Source organism: Sapajus apella, unplaced genomic scaffold, assembly GCF_009761245.1.
Source record: "Sapajus apella isolate SASKATOON/1434 unplaced genomic scaffold, GSC_monkey_1.0 scaffold8, whole genome shotgun sequence".
In the NCBI taxonomy this organism is placed as follows: domain Eukaryota; kingdom Metazoa; phylum Chordata; class Mammalia; order Primates; family Cebidae; genus Sapajus; species Sapajus apella.
In genome coordinates, this window is record NW_022436948.1 from 812,283 (window position 1) to 826,990 (window position 14,708).

Below are 14,708 nucleotides of genomic sequence, written 5' to 3' on the forward strand. Positions count from 1 at the left end.
GTGGCCAGTCCGTGGGAAGGGACCTCATTGCAGTCCAGGGCACATGCCTCAGAGCCCACCTTACAGGGCTGTGGCCGGAGAGCCTGGGGTTAGGATAGGCTGGGAGCAAGACGCAGCCCTCCCTGCCCTGGACTGGGTCTGGGGTCCTGGGAGCCAGCCACAGCCAGGCAGGAGGGCTCAGAGCAAGGTGTGCAGCCTCTGGAGCCCCGACCCTCGGGAGGCAGAGACCCCTGGGTTTGGCCGGGCGACCTCCGTGGTCTGGGGCTCCTGGGCTGCGGCCACTTCCCTCCCCACACACGTGACCCCAGAAGCATCCGGATCTGAGGGTTGTTTCAGAGCTGGGGGAGGAGCTGGTGCCCTTTGCCCTCAGGAGAGCAAGCTGAGGGCTCAGTGAGTGCCGGGGTGAGGAGGGTGCTGGTCAGCACCAGACTGCAGCCTCTGCACCCCAGGGTCAGAACCCGGGTCCAAGCTGGTCCAAGGCGGCCCTGCAGTGATAGGAGGCCTGGGGTTTGCAGAGCAGGGCGGTGGGCTCTGGAGGTGGTGGGGGGAGTTGGGGCAGGCAGCCTGGCTTTGGGACCCCAGGCCCAAGGTCACAGCAACCTGTAGCCTGCTGGGTCCTGATGCAGGAGCCATCCTCAGCCTTGCTGCTGGGGGCTCTGGGAGGGAGGCTGGAGCTGCTCAGGGTGGGGTCCATGAGGGGTGTGGGACACATTTCCAGAGTCCCTGCTCCCCCCGCCTCCTCCCTGCCCACCGACACTCACTTCCGACAGCGGATGCCCCGGGACCCTGAGGCTGGTGAGGCTCCCACAGCACCATGGCGGGATGGTCAGGGTCGCCCTCTGCTGCCCATGGCTGCCAGTGCAGGACAGTCCCAGTGGTGGGGGGGCCCAGAGCCAGTACTGTCCCCTCTCTGTGGCCTCCCCGCTGGCCCCCTCGCGCCTGGGAGACTCGGGTGAGTCTTCGCTGGGGTCACTGGGTTTGCCGCTCACTCTCTGTCCTGACCCTGTCCGAGGTCACTGAGGGGGTTAGTGGGACAGGGAGGCCCGCAGGCCTGCAGGGACTGGGTTGGGGCTGGAGCCTGGCCCCGAGGCTGTGGATGCACGGGCGTCCAGGAGGTGAGAGGAGCCCAGGCCAGGGCCACAGCCCAGCTGGGAGGCATCAGGACCTCCGTGATCTTTGTTTTCAGCAGCGACCTCAGCGAGACGCAGTGCCTGCCAGAGCCCACTGCAGAGGTCGGGCCCAGGGGCCCTGGCCAGGCTATGCCTGGTGTTTCCCCCAGGTCTCCGGAGAATCCCCTTCCCCTGACAGTGGTAATGATCTCACCTCCTCCTCGCAGAGGTGGGAATGGTGTGGGCCTCTCTTATGTTATTTTCACACCTTTTTCGTCTCCTTTCATCTTTCTGACCTTTCCTGGCCTTGATGTTTTTGAGAGGTTTAGGCCATGTATTCTGTAAAATGTATCTCAAGTTGGGTTTGTTGGGCCGTTTCTCATCCCCAGATCCGGGACGTGCGTTCCGGCAGGAATTTCACCGCAGCGCTTGGAGCCCTTGGGGACAGGAGTCGGGGCTGCTGCTAATTGGAGCTTCTATTTAGGACAGCTTGAACCTGTGATCCAGGTGGCCGTCCTCAAGCTTTGGGCTCCAGCAAGCTCTACACTTAATCCTGTCTTCTGAATCTCACAACTTAAGATTGACAGTGATATCTCTGTCTATCCTCCACCTACTCTTGTTATTAATCGGTTGCTTTCCATCTGTCTGTCACCCCGCTGTGTACTGGGGCTGCTGTAGTGAAATACCATCCCATGGGTGGCTTGCAGAACAGAAACTAACATTTTCATAGTTCTGGAAGCTGGAAGTTCAAGGCCAACCTGCTGTCAGGTTGGTTTCTGGTGAGGCCTCCCGCCCTGGCTTGCGTTCGGCTGCCTTCTCGTCTTCACGTGACCTCTTCTCTGTCCACTTGCAGAGAGAGAACAACCTCTGTGTCTTCACCTCCTCTTAGAAGGACCCCAGTCCTGTCAAATTAGGGCCCCACCCTTACTACCCCATTTATCCCTAATTACCTCCGTACAGGTCCCATCTCCACACCTACTCACAGTAGGGCTAAGGGCTTCAACATACGAGCGTGGGAGGCACACAGTCAGTCCAGAACGCACTGACCCATGTGCACCTGTGTGTCTGCTCCACTACCTTCCCGCCACTAACGCCTTTCAGAGAGCGGAGACCCGGCTCCTGCCAGCCACAGTGTAGTTGACTATCTGCTCGGTCCTGGAATCCACAGAAAGCAGTTTCAGGGTTGCTAACCCCTACCTGTGTGAAAAGCAAACCTACTGTCTAGAGCTTATTTATTTATATTTTTTAATTATATAATTAATTATATCTGAATATATAATTTTATAATTATAATTATAATATTATAATATTTGCTTATAATTTTGAGGGATCCTTGGCCTAAGAGTATGTGGTAAAAATACTTTGTTCAAAATCTCTCTCCTTTTTTTTTTTTTTTTTTTTTTGGAGACAGAGCCTTGCTCTGTTGCCCAGGCTGGAGTGCAGTGGTGCGATCTCAGCTCACCGTAACCTCCGCCTCCCGGGTTCAAGCGATTCTCCTGCCTCAGACTCCCAAGTAGCTGGGACTACAAGCACCCGCCACCACGTCTGGCTAATTTCTGTATTTTTAGTAGAGACAGGGTCTTACCATGTTAGCCAGGATGGTCTCAAACTCCTGACCTCAGGTGATCTGCCCACCTTGGCCTCCCAAAGTGCTGGAATTACAGGTGTGAGCCACTGTGCCCAGCCTGTTAAAAAATGTCTTGCCTTCCCTTCCCTGGCATCCAGCATGCTTATATTCTCCATTTGAAATGAAATGAGGTGTCGATTCCATTTTCTTTCCCCAGCCTCACTGACTTTAGTGATTATGGTTTTGGAGAAGGTAACATGTTCTGACGTGTGGAGCCACAGAGGATGTGCTCACATGTGGTCACTCCCATCTCCCCATCCTTTCTGCCCGGCTCCCACCACCTCCTGGAGGCAGCCAGGCACTCTCAATTCGCATTTAGCTTTTCTGTCTTTCCTTTTGCAAAAGTAAAATGACACATGCTTATTATTTTCTTATTTCTCTTTCTTGCCCCTGGATGGCACACTACAATCTTTTGCACTTTGCTTTTTTCACTTAACAGCATACATTGAAGTGTCTCCATCTCGGGCCATAGAGGATGTCCCATTCTCTGTGCAGCTAGCCGCATTAGGGGACTCTGTGGAAGGACCTTGGTTTAGCCAACACGCTTCTATATAGGAGCACTTAATTTTTTCCAATAATTTGCAACCACAAATCACACTGCATCATATGACCTTGTGCCTACAAATCTTCATATTGTTGGAGTTTTTGTTCAGTGTGAATTCGTAGTGTGGAGTTGCTGGGTCACAAGGCAGTTGGTCACACATGGAGTTTCATCAGATGAATCCACGCAGCTGTGCCACCTCGGAGTCATCAGCCACGCGAGAGGCCACAGCCTCAGCAACAGCCGCGCGAGAGGCCACAGCCTCAGCAACACATAACTGTAGCATCACGTTACTGTTTTAGATTTTTGCCATTCTGAGAGATTGGAGAGGACATCCCAGTGTAGTTTTAATTTTTATTTTTCATTCTAAATGAAGTTGAACAACTTTTCACATCTTTAAAGATCATTTTTATATATTTTGAGAGAAATGATCTGTTCATGTCTTTTGCCCATTTTTCTATTGAGTTTTTGGTCTTTCCCCCTCGAATATTGAATTCTTTTCATATAAGAAATACTAGCTATTTATCTGTGGCATGCGGCACACACCTCCTTCCCAGTCTCTTAATTTTCTTTGCCTTTGTGGTGTTCTGGGCCATGCAGAATGCTATTATTTTCATGTAGTCAAATTAGTGTTTTGATTTGATTCCTAGAAAAATCTTTCCTTATTCCCAGGGTATGGAGGAATTCACCCGTATTTTCTTCTAGTACTTGTTTCATTTTTCACATTCAGATCCCGAATCCAGTGGGATGTTCTTTTGTATGGTGTGAGGTATGTGCAGGGGAAACTCTCCATGTCTGTTTCTCCTCTGCCATCACACCACAACAACTGTCCAGCACTGTCTGCACAGAGCTAGTTTCGCCTGCAGGGTAACAGCTCAGTCCCCAAGACCACTCCCTCCTTCCTGCCAGTTGCAAGTGTGCGCCTCTGGAACTTCTGACCAACCAGCTTCAAGCTGGAGTTTGATTAATTTGCTGCAGTGGCTCACAGAACTCAGGGAAATACTTATTTACATTACCAGTTTACTATAACAGATCTTGCCAAGGATATGGATGAAGAGATATGGTGTGGGAGGTCTGTGGGAGGGGCCTGGAGCTTCCATGTCCTCCCTGGGCACCACCCTCCAGTAACCTCCATGTGTTCTGCTCCAAAAGCTCACTGAACGCCGTTCTCTTGGTGGATTTTCATGGAAGCTTCATGACATCAGCAGGCCTTCCCCCAGGGTCTAGGGTGGGACCCTTTCAGGGGAGGGTCTTAAGACCCACAGTCAGCAAGGTGGGGACATCAGAGTGAAAGAAGGACAGGAGAAGGTGAGAGGCCTCCCTTGGGGCCCAGTGCACCCAGTTTGTAACAAAAGAGTAACGAGGGGTAAGGGAATTATGAGCCAGGAACCCTGGATGGAAACCCATTTATATATGTGATAGAACCAATGTGTACCATCACATGTATCGTAATACCGATACGTACCATTCACATGACTCATAACACCAAAATATACCAATCTAATGCCACAGTGTGGAACTCATTTTAACTTTTTCCAGATAGCTACTGAGTTGCCACAGCACCATTTGTTAAGAAGTCCAACTTTGCTCGAATGATTTGAGATGCCATCTATATTAGTCCGTTATCACACTGCTAGAAAGAAGTACCCACAACTGGGTGATTTATTTTAAAAAGAGGTTTAATTGGCTCACAGTATGCAGGCTCTGCAGGAAGGATAGCACCTTCTGCTTCTGGGAGGCCTCAGGAGATTTACAGTCACAGCGGAGGAGAAAGGGAGAGAGGCACAGCTTACATGGCTGGGGCAGGAGTGGGGAGAAGCACGGGAGGCACCATGCTTTTAAACATCCAGATATCACGATACTCTCTCACTCACTGTCATGAGAACAGCACTGAGGGGAGGGTGCTGGCCCATTCATGAGAACACCTCCATAATCCAATCACCCCCACCAGGCTGCACCTCCAACACTGGGATCACAATTTGAAATGAGATTTGGTGAGGACACAGATCCAAACCACATCATTCTGCCCCGGCCCCTTCAAATCACATGTCCTTCTCACATTGCAAAATAGGATTATCCCTTCTCAACAGTCCCCCAAAGTCCTAACTCATTCCAGCATTAACTCAAAAGTCCGAAGTCTTATCTGAGACAGCCCTTCCATCTATGAGCCTGTAAAATAAAAAACAAGTTAGTTACTTCCAAGATACAACAGGGTTACAAGCATTGTGTAAATACTCCTATTCCAAAGGTGAAAAACAGCCAAAAGAAAGAGGTTACAGGCCCCTTGCAAGTCTGACATCCAGTAGGGTAGTCATTAAGCCTTAAAATAATCTCCTTCAACTTCATGTCTCACATCCAGGGCACACTGGTGAAACAAGTGAGCCCCTAAGGCCTTGAACAACTTCACCCCTGTGACTTTGCAGGATTCAGCCCCCACAGCTGCTCTCAAAGGCTGGTGTTAAGTGCTTATGGCTTTTCCAAGCACACGGTGCATGCTGTCAGTGGATCTACCATTCTGAGGTCTGGAGAATGGTGGCTCTCTTCTCACTGCTTCACTAGGTAGTGCCCCAGTGGGGACTGTGTGTGGGGGCTACAGTCCCACATTTCCCTTCCACACTGCCCTAATAGAGGTTGTCCGTCAGGCTTCCCCCTTGCAGCACGCTTCTGCCTGGAGACCCCAGGCTTTTCCATACATCCTCTGAATCTAGGCAGAGGCTCCCAAGCCTCAACTCTTGCACTCTGTGCAGCTGCAGGCTTAACACCACGTGGAAGCCATCAAGGATTATGGCTTGCATTCTCTGAAGCAGCAGCCTGAGCCATACCTGGGCTCCTTTTAGCCACAGCTGGAGCTGGAGTGGCATAGATGCAGGGAGCAGTGTCCCAAGGCAGCACAGGGCGTTGGGGCCCTGGGCCTGGCCCACGAAACCATTCTTCCCACCTAGACCTCCAGGCCTTTGATGGGAGGGGCTGCTGCAAAGGTCTCTGAAATGCCTTGGAGGCCTTCTCCCCATTGTCTTGGATGTTAGTACTTGGCTTCTCTTTACTCATGCAAATTTCTGCAGCTTGCTTGAATTCCTCCCCTGAAAATAGGCTTTTCTTTCCTACCACAGTGACCAGACTGCAAATTTTCCAAACTTTTATGTTCTGCTTCCTTTTAAATATAAATTCAAGTTTTAGGTCATTTCTTTGCTCACACAAATGAGCACAGACAGTTAGAAGCAGCCAGGCCACATCTTGAATGCTTTGCTGCTTAGAAATTTCTTCCACCAGATATCCAAAATCATCTCCCTCAAGTTTAAAATTCCACAGATCTCTAAGACAGGGGCACAATGCTGCCAGGCTCTTTGCCAAAGCATAGCACAACCTCAATCCTGTCTGAGACCTTATCAGCCTGGACTTCATTGTCCATATCACCATCAGCATTTTGGTCACAACAATTTAACACGTCTCTAGGAAGTTTCAAACTTTCCCTCACCTCCCTGTCTTCTTCTGAGCCCTCTGCACTCTTCCAACTTCCACCTGTTACCCAGTTCCAAAGCTTCATCCACATTTTCATGTATCTTTAGAGCAATGCCCCACTTCTTGGTACCAATTCTCTGTGTTAGTCTGTTCTCACACTGCTGTAAGGAAACACCCATAACTGGGTAACTCATAAAGAAAAGAGGCTTAATTGTCTCACGGTTCCACAGGCTTCCTGTATAGGAAGCATAGTGGCTTCTGATTCTGGGGAGGCCTCAGGAAATATACAATCACAGTGCAAGGCACAGGGGAAGAAAATGCATCTTACGTGGCCAGAGGAGGAGGAAGAGAGACATGGGGGAGGTGCCGCACACTTTAAACAAGCAGATCTCATAACTCACTCACTCACTATCATGAGAGCGACACTGAGGGGATGGTGCCAAACCGTGCGTATGACCCCTGCCCCCAATATCCAATCACCTTGAACACTGGGGACTTCAATTTGACATGAGATTTGGTGGGAACATGGATCCAAACTACATTACAATCTTCATTTAGAAAAATTAATTTCCATAAGTACTTGGCACCCTATTTTATTCTGAGCCTTCCGTTCTGCTCCACTGGTCTGTTCTCTGTGCACTGGCTTCTCACCATTTCTGTCACAGAGCTTGATGTAGGCTGTAGCGTCTCCACCGGCCCCCTTGTTGGGAGTTTTTTCTGTGTTTCCTGGCTGTTCTTGCTTGTTTGTTTTTCTATATGACGTTTAGTATCTGTTTGTCTAGATCAATAGAAAATTGGCGTTTTTATTGGGATTGCACTAAATGTATAAAGCGTGTATGGAAAATGTTCAATGGTGTGGAGTCATCCTGTTCAAGAGCAAAGGCTCCCTTCCATTCAATGACCTCAGCCTCATGTCTTCCAGAGGGTTTTAAGGTTTCCCATATAAGGTTTGCACACTTCTTGTTAAACATTCCTAAGTAGTCCACTCTGTTGTTTTAAATGGAGAGCTCTGAGATTTAGCTGTTGAGAATTATTTAAATGAAAAACAACCTTTCTTGATTAGCATTTGTAAACCTATCCTGTAGGGAGAGCCTCTGATTAAAAGCATATGAAAAGTAGGTCAGGGAATCAGAGGTCTGGCCCTGGCTCCAGTAGACACTTGTGTGTAATCCCCAGGAAAGCTGTGGTGTCACCCATAAAATGGGATGCAGTGTCTATTCTGGCGAATGATTGAGAAGATGAAGTAGAAGAGAACAAAGTGCCACAGGAAGTGGGTGATATGCTTGGGCTGTGTCCCCACCCAAATCTCATCTTGAACTATAGCTCCCATAATCATCATTTATCATGGGAGGGACCCAGTGGGAGGTAATTGAATCATGGTGGCGGGTTTTTCCTGTGCTGTTACTGTGATAATGATACATGCAGGAGGCAGATAAGGGGGAGGGTCCTTGGAGAATCTCCAATCCACCAACGTGCTGGGAGAATGGGGGTGGAGCCATAGAAATTCAAATTTTGTGCAAGGGGGAGGAGCTTGGCCTTTTCAGCTTGTGTGTGGTGGCCTGGAATTCAATCTGCAATGTGGGAGAATGTGGGAGCCTGCTGGAAGGATCCCCTTCTTCTTTGCTGAGAGTTTTTTCCTTTTTTTCTCAACAAATTCCATTCCCCTCACTCTTCAATATGTCTGCATGCCTAACTTTTCCTGGTCGTGACATAAGAACCTGGATTTAAGAGCTAAATTCTGCATCAATAGTGAATAAGTCTCACAGGATCTGATGGCTTCATAAAGGGCAGTTCCTCTGCACATACTCCCTTTCCTGCCACCATCTGAGACATATCTTTGCTCCTCCTTCACCTTCCGCCACGATTGTGAGGCTTCCCCAGCCATATGGAACTGTGACTTCATTAAACCTCTTTTCTGTTATAAATTACCGAGTTGTGGGTATGTCTTTAGTAGCAACAAGGAATGAACTAACACAACAAATTGGTACTGCAGAGAGTGGGGTCCTGCTGTAAGGACACCCAAAAATGTGGAAGTGACTTTGGAACTGGGTCACAGGCAGGGGTTGGAACAGTTTGGAGGGCTCAGAAGAAGACAGGAAAATGTGGGGAAGTTTGGAACTTCCTGGAGACTTGTTGAATGACTTTGACCAACATGCAGATGGTGATATGAACAGTAAAGTCCCGGCTGAGGGGGTCTCAGATAAAGATGAGGAACTTGTTGGGAACCGAAGCAAAGGTGAGTCTTGCTATACTTTAGCAAAGAGCCTGGTGGCATTTTGCCCCTGCCCTAGAGATCTCTGGAACTTTGAACTTGAGAGAGATGATTTGAGGTATTTGGCAGAAGAATTTTCTAAGCAGCAAAGTGTTTGAGAGGTGACAGAGCACAAAAGTTTGGAAAATTTTCAGCCTGACAATGGTAGAAAAGAAAGACCCATTTTCTGGGGAGAAATTCAGGCGGCTGCAGAAATTTGCATACGTAACTAGGAGCCAAATGTTAATCGTCAAGACAATGGGGAAAATATCTCCAGGACATGTCAGAGACCTTTGTGGTAGCCCCTCCCATCACAGGCCCAGAGGCCTAGGAGGGAAAAGTGCTTTCATGGACTGGGTCCAGGATTCCCCTGCAGTGTCCAGCCTTGGGACACTTGGGACAGTGTCCCAGCTGCTTCAGCTCCAGCCATGGCTAAAAGGGGCCAAGGTACAGCTCAGGCTGTTGCTTCAGAGGGTGCAAGCTCCAAGCCTTGGCAGCTTTCACATGGGGTTGGGTGTGCAGAAGACAAGAATTAAGGTTTGGGAACCTCCAACTACATTTCAGAGGATGTATGGAAACATCTGAATGTCCAGGCAGAGGTGTGCTGTAGGGGCAGAGCCCTCATCAAGAACCTCTGTTAGGGCAGTGCAGAAGGAAAATGCAGGGTCAGAGTCCCCACAGAGAGTCCCCACTGGGCACTGTCTAGTATGAGAAGAGGGTCACCATCCTCCAGTCTCCAGAAGGGTAGATCCACTGACAGCTTGCACCATGAACCTGGAAAAGCCACAGACAATGCCAGCCCGTGAAAGCAGCCAGGAGGGAGGCTGTGCCCTGCAAAGCCACAGGGGTGGAGCTGCCCAAGGCTGTGGAAAACCGCCTCTTTCATCAGCATGACCTGGATGTGAGACATTGAGTCAAAGGAGATTATTTTGGAACTTTAAGTTTTAATGACTGCCCTAATACATTTGGGACTTGCCTTGTCTCAGATGAGACTTTAGACTGTGGACTTTTAAGTTAATGCTGAAATGAGTTAAGACTTTAGGGTACTAATGGGAAGGTATGATTTGTTTTGAAATGTGAGGACATGAGCAGGGCCAGGGGTGGAATGACATGGTCTGGCTGTGTCCCCACCCAAAATCTGATCTTGAATTGTAGCTTCCATAATCCCCACATGTCACAGGAGGGACCCGGTGGGAGGTAATGGAATCATGGGGTGAATGTTTCCAGTGCTGTTCTTGTGATAGTGAATAAGTCTCATGAGATCTGATGGTTTTATAAAGGGCAGTTTCCCTGCACACACGTCTTGCCTGCTGCCATGTAAGATGTGCCCTTGCTCCTCCTTTGCCTTCCACCATGATTGTGAGGCCTCCCCAGCCATGTGGAACTGTGAGTGCATTGAATCTTTTTTCTTTTTATATATTACCCAGTCTTGGGTATGTCTTTATTAGCAGTGCGAGAACAGATGAACACAGTGGGCTCTTCACGTAGTCTCCTGAAGTATTCACTTCCAGGCCCTTAGAAAAACTGAGCTGCACATCATGTGATGGTTAGGGGTGTCTCTCTACTGGTCATGAGAGGATACAGACTGGCACCTCCCTGTGTCCCCTGAATGAACTGCTCACAACAGGTCATGCTGGGTGACCCTCCCAGGGCCTCCCGTGCCAGGCTCACACTCACCATCTTGGGGAGGACAATGTGACCCACACTGGCCTTCCCTTGGGGCCTTCCTCACTCTCTGTCTTGGATGTAGCCTCAGCTGTCAGTGCCAGTGTTCCTGGGATGTTTGGCAAGGGCAGGCTTCTGGGTTGCACCCAGAACAAGAACCAGAGCTTCAGGTGGCATGCCTCGGACTCTGCAGCACTGCAAGGCCAGCGGTTCCTGCACATTCCAGGTTCCCAGCACCACGGCTGCCGCCTAAGCAGTGGGGAGAGGTGTTAAGACCAGTCATGGAAAGAATGTCCAGAGTGCAATCCGGAAGGGCAGGGGCAGTCAGCATGGACTTTCTGGGAGAGGGTTCCTGGCTGCAGTGAGGGCCTGGGGTGGGCCAGAAAGGATGCATCTCCTCGTGCTGCCACAGCACAGGTGGCTTCCTGTGATTCTGAGCTTGGATGGAAACAGACTTTCAGGACAGACTCTGTGTTGTTTTACTGTTTTGGGAAGTGCTGTAATGCTCTCCTTAGCAAACTTCACTGTAACATCACTCTTCTCAACAGTGTTACAGAGCCTGGGGCCTGGAGCCGTCTCCTGCTTGGTGTAAGGTCCCGGAGGAGCCATCTCCTGCTTGGTGTAAGGTTCCGGAGGCAACCCAAGTTGATGTGCATCTGTGCAGGCTGTCATTCCCCCTGTGGCGGAGCAGCCCAGCACACAGATATTCCGCATTTTACTCTCTCACTTGTTTTGGGGAACCTGTGGAGTGGAGATGTTATGAAGAGGGTGCTGTGAATGTCGTTTCTGGTGCACACACGTTCACATTTCTCTTGACCACATGTCTCGGAGTAGAAACTACGAAGCCACAGACATGCATCCTTAGCTTCAGGAGACGATATTCCTCTTCCGGAGGAGTTGTGCACCTCCAGCAGCCATCGCTGAAAGTTCCATTTGCTGCACATCTTCTGTCCAAGGGCAACCTCTGCCTGTTCCATTTCAGCTGTCTGGAGGCCGTGCAGCAGCAGTTCCACGCAGTGGTTTAAATTTGCATGCTTGTTAATGGGTCGAACACCTTTGCATCTATGTTTGCTGCTCGCGGACTTCTCGTGTCTCCTGGAGGATCTGAGCAAGTCTTCTTCTCACTGGCCTCTTGTTTTTTCTTCTTATTTGCACATCCAGAGGCTCTGTGTCAGAACCATGTATTGTGAATGTTTTGTCTTGCTAGTTCTTTATTTCATCGTTATCAGCGTCTTTTATGGTTAGTGTTTTTGTGACCCAGGTATAACTCTTGCCCACTGCAAGCTGTGGAAGCTCTTCTCCAGTGTGTACAACTGTTTTGTTTAAAAAAAAAAAAAAGAACAGAAGAATGAGACCCAGAAAGGAAATTTAACAAAGTGTCAGCATTGGTTACCTCTGGATGGTAGGAAATGAGTGATTCTCATTTTTCTTCCCTGGAGTTATGGATTTTTACTGTTTTGGGCAGGGCTGTGGTGCTCTCCGGGGGTGATTGTCTTGACAAACTTCACTCCAACACCATTTTTCTCAACAGTGCAGCAAAGCCATGCCAAGTCCGGGGCCCAGAGTCATGGATCCAGCACCCCCCAGTGAGAGGACAGCACCCACCTGCTCCTCAGTCACCAAGCATGGTGCTGCCTTCTCATTATCGTTCACACCTGCTCCTTCCTCATCCAACCGTTTCTCTTTTGCACACCTGCTACTTTCCCTTTTCGCCTCTTAGACCTCCAGTTAATCTTCCATGCTCCCCTGTAGAGGAGCCTTCTAGAACACAGCCCCTATCTTGAAGTTGCCCTGACTGACAGTGACAGAAAGTGCCCAGAGCCTATAGAATTGGTTCAAATCCTTCAGACTGGGGCTTTTACAACCCGGGCTCTTACCTCCCACCAGCTGCTCCTCCCCCAGGTACCTTCTGCTCCAGTTGCAGTGGAAAACCAGGCACCCTTCCCTCCAGTTTTATGGGATATGAGGAAATTCTGTTAGGTTTACAGAACAATTTAATGAAAACTGGTAAAGTAAATAAGCAAGAAGCCACTAGCCTGAGCCTATTTTTATACTCTGAGTTACATAATGAACTGCAATCTAACATACTACATAAACAAGCTAAAACCTAACTTAGCAGTAAAACAAACAGCTGAGTTTCAACAAATTGTGAAAAGTCAGGTTTCAGCCAATTACAGGCAGTGAACTCATCACATCACACCCAAATAAGGCAGAGACCTAACTGTGGCCAATTAAGTGATTTCTCTACTTTGGTTCTGTGTTTTGCCTATAAAACCACTGTCATGCTGCTGTGTGCAGCTCTCTAAACCTCTTTTAGTTCTAAATGCTGCCCAATGCATGAATCATCCTTTGCTCAAATAAACTCTTTTAAATTTAATTTGTCTAAAATTTTTCTCATGACAGTTTGGTGTCAGAAGTGGGATCTGAAGGCACTCTCCAATGACCCCTAGAAGCACTGAGTGACCACGTGAAAGAGCCTTACAGGTCCATGCACCTGTTGCAATTGGAGGTTGTGGATTAATTCTCTTCTGTCTTTGAGCTCCACAAATTTCTGTTTTGAGCTCTTTGGCTTTATTTGAGCAATTTTTTCAGTGGACTGGGTCCATGGTTGAATCAGATCCAATAAGAAGTTAGATAAGGGTCAGTCGCAGGCCTCCAGAATGTAAGGTTACTAGAAGATGAATCATGCACTCATCTGGATCCAAGGAGTCTGGAAATTTCTCCATCTGGAACTCTTGCCAATTTCAGGTATAAGAACTACAATAAAATAATAAAACAAAACAATACAAAAAAAGAACTCCAGACCCAGAACCTGTGCTTTTCTAGAGAAATGAGTGGCCACAATAGGAACCTCCGTATGAAAGGCAGACAGGCCTGTGTCTCTACAGCCACAATGGCTGCTGGGAACAGGAAGACCTCCTTGTACATATTTTAAATCAAAGCCTACAGGTCCCAAACTAAAGAACTCTGTGCCCTGAAATGTCTGCCTTCATTGTAAACATCCGAACACTGGGAAAGAAACTGCACCCACCATCTGATGGGTCCACTACCTCTGACCTAGTCTGTTTCCCCACTAGAGGAAGCTCCGGTGGGCTTGAGTTCCAGGACAATCATCAGCTAATTCTTAAGAGGAAAAACACTACTTCTGTGGTGGACACAGAAATAGTCCAATTTCAAATACTGAACTTTCAAATGAAACCCAGAAGTTTCCCATATCTGAATCTGTCCAAATGACACTTGGAACATTTTCAGAAAAACGTTTTTTAGAAATTAGTTGGTTCTGTTTTCTCTATTTGATCCTGCTTCTCCCATAGGAATCTCTCAGTCAACGAAAGTCTTCTCTGACTCCTGCTGACTCTGTGCTCTGCCCGCTCTGTCTAGCAATTTCTTGTCATGGTCTGTACTATGCCTCCAAACTCCTTTTTTTTCTTGTGAAAAAAGCCCTGGCTGGTCTGTTATTCAATCTTGAAAACCAACAAAAATAAAAAATGAACCAGTCTCTGACTATAAGGCAAGATTAGAAGCGACTGTGCTGAATGCAGGCATAGGAAATGCTTGTCCCATTCTGTAGTGGGCTCTGCCTTGAACTTAGTGATCAAGCCCAAACACTCAAGCTGGGTTGGAGAAGTGGTGACAGAGCCAAATTCGTTTCTAGTATATATTCCTTCTGGCATAGGACTGTTTTCAGCTGGTTATTTTGAAATGCTTTGTAAGAACAATTCACATCAATAAATGAAACTTCCATTTCTTTCTTTCTTTTTTTTTTTTTTTTTTGAGACAGGGTCTTGCTCTGTCCCCCAGGCTGGAGTGCAGTGGTATGATTGCAGATCACTGCAGCCTCGAACTCCTGGGCTCAGTCTGTCCTCCCGCCTCAGCCTCCCAAGTAGCTGGGGCTACAGGTGTGCACCACCACGCCTGGCTAAGTTTCGTATTTTTTTGTAGAGATGGGCTCTCACTATGTTGCCTAGGCTGGCCTCCAACTCCTGAACTCAAGTGATCCGCCTGCCTCAGCCTCTCAAAGTGTTGGGATTACAGGAGTGAGCCACCGCCCGCTGA

At 48.5% G+C, this 14,708-nt stretch overlaps 1 long non-coding RNA gene across 1 annotated transcript; it reads right to left on the reverse strand.

The window, feature by feature from the left end:
* Positions 1-8,488: 8,488 nt before the first annotated feature.
* On the reverse strand, positions 8,489-10,118 carry LOC116550727. Its single transcript, XR_004268551.1, has 3 exons — positions 10,098-10,118; positions 9,041-9,046; positions 8,489-8,579 (listed from the first exon to the last, which is right to left on the reverse strand). It is a non-coding gene; the product is annotated as an uncharacterized LOC116550727 (long non-coding RNA).
* Between the last annotated feature and the right edge of the window lie 4,590 nt (positions 10,119-14,708).